This window comes from Lycium ferocissimum, chromosome 5 (assembly GCF_029784015.1).
Source record: "Lycium ferocissimum isolate CSIRO_LF1 chromosome 5, AGI_CSIRO_Lferr_CH_V1, whole genome shotgun sequence".
Lineage (NCBI taxonomy): Eukaryota > Viridiplantae > Streptophyta > Magnoliopsida > Solanales > Solanaceae > Lycium > Lycium ferocissimum.
In genome coordinates, this window is record NC_081346.1 from 14,250,704 (window position 1) to 14,254,990 (window position 4,287).

At 40.9% G+C, this 4,287-nt stretch overlaps 1 pseudogene; it reads right to left on the bottom strand.

The window, feature by feature from the left end:
- Nucleotides 1–3,283: 3,283 nt before the first annotated feature.
- LOC132057583 (cysteine protease inhibitor 8-like) lies at nucleotides 3,284–3,947 on the bottom strand (annotated as a pseudogene).
- Between the last annotated feature and the right edge of the window lie 340 nt (nucleotides 3,948–4,287).

Consider the following 4,287-nt stretch of genomic DNA (forward strand, 5'->3'; position numbering starts at 1 on the left):
AAGCACGGGCTCGGCGGTCGGCAAAGGGGTTCCACGCGGGGGTTCAGGGGGGAGGGCGGTGCAGTTGAGCCGTGCGTATCATCACAAATCGATTCAGCCACCCCCTGTCGTAATCATCTTCGGGATCAATGAGACTTCGGCTTCCCCTGGGAATCAACTGAACGATTCCCCCTCGGATCACCCGAGGTACATACAAATGGAGTAAGTGATCGAGAGTAAAAAGCCACAGTACGTTGGCCAACTTCCGGAAGTCGGAACACGACCTCCCAATTTGGGGGGCTATCTGTCCCCGGACATATTCGATATCGGCGGCGAGAAGCCTCGATTATCCTATGGTAAGAAGGACGAACCCTGGCAAGGGTACGTGTACACCAACGAATGGCGGGAACGCGATGAGTTATTCTTACGCACTCCCCGACGGACGGAATATCAACATCCGCGCCTAAATAGCAATCTTTCACAAACGAAGCTAATGGCGTCATCCAATAAGAGATTCGAAGCTCTCCAGGGTCGAGATAGTGGAGAATTTTGCGATCCGTTCGTGTAGGCTGAGCTTACCCGAACGGGAATATGCTGACTTGTGAAGAAGATTCTAACTCTTGTCTGGGTCTTCGGTTCAGTCGATGGTATGAATGAAGATTGACCTTCGCCTTGAGTCAACAATGGAACATACGCCATGGTTGTAAGAGTGTGTTTCTTAGCGTGGCTTGAAAGGAAAGCAAAGGTGTGATTGGAAGAAATACGGTTGCAAAGGAAAGGATGGAAGCATGGGCTTTATATAGGAGAAGATTTTTTTGGGTCATGTGGCGTATCCGAATTCGATTCATGGAGGATTCCCCGAGGAAGATTTGGCGGTGGCTAATCGTTACTTAGCATTGGGCGGAGCAATGTTTGACTTACGAGTTCCATTCCCGCCGTCAATAAATGCGCCACGGAAATGGGGGAGGTATACGTATACGGGTAAAACCGAGGATACGGGCGTTTCGTCTGTAATTTATAGAGGCCGGTAGATTAATTACATCGGCACATCTATGTCGTGTATAATTGGTGCACGAGGGACATATCATGAAGAAGTTTAAATGATCTCTCCATAACCTTAGGTTTCAAATTAAATTTTTTACTTTTATGGTAATTACCTATAAATTATAAACGGATCGACATGTAAGTGTCCATCAATGAATTCAATTACGATAGTAATAAGATGGTTTTAAGCTTGAGACCATAACAAGATGATTTTAATTTGAATATCAAATTAAACACAGAGCAGAAGCATGTTGATATATTTCAGAAAATTAAAGGACCTAAAACCTAAGTCAGTGGCACAAAATAATATAACTCCCTATTTAAAAGGATGGAGTAAAATATACGGACAAATTAATTATTTTGCAATATTCGATCAAAAATGAGGTCGCACTTTTATATAAGACCGATCGTTAACTACATCTACCAGTAACTATATAAGTAAAATTGCACAATAGTATCCCCAAGTAATTCCTTACAACAACAATAACATACCCAATGTAATCTCATAATTGGGGTCTGGGGAGGGTAGAGTGTACGCAAACCCTATCCCTACCTTGGGAGGCAGGGAGGTTGTTTCCAAAAGACCCTCAGCTGAAGATAAGGCATGACAAAAAGGTTAGACAAGGATTGAAGAAAGTAAAGAAGCCATGGTAAAATATCATAGATAAGCACTATGCAGAAAAATAACAATAAATGCAGCAAACTAATACGATAATTGAAGTACCAGAGATAGCATATAGTAACAAGAAATCGAAGGACAAGAAACAACAAAGGTAATACTACACTGCTAGTATGGAAGGACCATGAGACACGCTCTGCCTACTAACCTTCTGCCTGTCCGCGTCCTCCTGACCTCGCGTCTCCGCAACCTCTCTATCCCAAGGTCGTATCCTCGATGGGTTTATGCTTGCGTCATATCTGTGTCACTTCTCCCCGATTCCTACCTCTCCAAGCCATCCGCAGCCGGTCTCTACGCACCTCCCGCGTTGGGCATCCGTGCATCTCCCTCTTCCCACATCCCAAATAATTCCTTAAGCAATAAAATTCTTAGGTACGTCCCAGTGGTAAATCCCATTGAAATGATACTCGAAGTAAAATCGCGCGCGAGAAACTAAATCCCCAAATAATTCCCTAGGTAATATAATTTCCAGGTACATTTTCAAGATATTATCCCCAGGTAAATCGCACCAACAAATCCCCAAATAATTCCCTAGATGATATAATCCCAAGGTAAATCTCCATGAAATAATCCCCAGGTAAAATCGCAGCAACAAAATCCCAGATAAATTTCTAGGTAATATAATAACCCCAATTAAATCCGCAAAAATAATCCATAGATAAATTCATACGTAGGTAAGAAACTTTTTTATACGAGTTCACAAAGAAAATAAAATTTCCATACTTTTATCGGTTACCTGCAGAACTACCTATAATTGGGGATAAAAAGATGGAGTAGGAGGAAGAATCTAAAATTGTTGAAGAAGTTTTAACAAGACCAAAAATGAAATGAGTGTCCTTCCGAAGGATGCCCATTGCAAATTCATGAAGTTAATTTGGGCAGGTTAATATATACCCCCTCATTTATAACTCAGCCAATTTCTGCTTAATTCGGTTCATATAAAAGTTGGGTTAAATATGTAGTCCAATTGACCCATAATAAATTATGGCAAAATATTTTTTAAATCTTTTCTCCTAGCTTGAAAGGTTATAGTATATAGCAAGAGAAAAAAAGTCTTGTTAGATCTGCTTGATAATTAAGCAAATTTAAAGAAACTAAACACAAAAAATTTAATATTTGGTAAGAGTTCGGCGGGTTGATTATGACCCGTTATTTAACAATCTTTATCTAGTTAGCTCATCCCAATACAAATAATTTTCGGACGGATCATTGATCTATTCATTTATTAACTCGATCATTACGTTACTGCCTTACTTACCGAGCACCCATTTGACACCCTTATGCTTAAGCATCTCGCAATGGATGAAATAATCTACCGTCAACAGTTTTCTTTCTTATTGTGGGTGCATCTTGTATTCTTGTGTATTCCTTTTTGTTTGGAGTTCTATCCTGTATAATAATAATAATACTAAAAAATGTCAATATATTGTGGGAATAGTGTGAAGAGAGAAGATTAATAAATTTAGAACCTAAAACCTTTATTCATATGCTTCATAAGCAGTATTACATAGAACGGATATCGAAAATACATACAAGCAATAGATCGATATCCACACTATTTAGAAAGCATAATTAATTATGAGGATATTAATTATGCATCAGCGGTACTCTTCTGGACTTTCTTGAAGATGAAGAAAAAAGCCTGGTTAGTGAGAGCCAGACGACTGTGTCCCCTATGGGATGTCAAGCCCACGTCTAAACAGAGGCAGGTTGGACATGTAAATCGGTCTGAACAATGCCTTATCTTGTAAAAAGTTGATGTCTTAGTAAATTTCTCAATCTAAAAATCGTTGTCTGGAACTACTAGGACACAACTAGTTACCACGAACCTACAAGCACGCGTGCGGTTATGTCGGGTTTACCGAACCATCCAAAAGGTTACAGTATCACGGCGCGATACTTGGAATCGAGAACATAATATTAATCTGATTAGTTTCACGTACCATATTAAGAGATGGAGGACCAGAGTGCCTAGTAAAGAATTTAACGGGAAGGCCTAGTTGAGTGTCCCCATGGCGCAGGACAACGGTGTTTGGGCATTTAGTGTTTCCAATTTTGGCCAAGTCTGCTGCCCCGCTGCCAGCTCCCCAGGTAGCGGAATGAATGTGGTACTCTTCGCCAACCTGGAGTGGTTCGCCGTTACTGTCCAACACTTCAGGAAGTATAGGGAGGGGAAACCGTTGTCGTCATCAGTAGTAGTGGGCAGGAAAATGGGATTGTCGGAAGCAGAGGCGGACCCAGGATTTTAGAATGGAGGGGGCACCAATGAACAATAGAAAGACTACTTACCAATTCACGAAAAGATAATTTTGAGATCAACAGGTGTTTAAGGCAGCTCGGTGCACAAAGCATCCCGGGTTAGGACGGTCGGGGAATGGTCGCACCCTAAGGGGTGTGATGTAGACAGGCGCCCCGTCGAAAGTGTTCACACGAACACCATCGGCAAAAAATTACACCGTATATATAAGGTATTTTTTCATTTTTTATGTATATATATAGATTTTGAAACCCTAAAAACAAGAAAAGAGATTGGTTCAGTGGTCTAGGGTGTTCAAAATTCACCTTAATATTCCAAGTTCAAATCC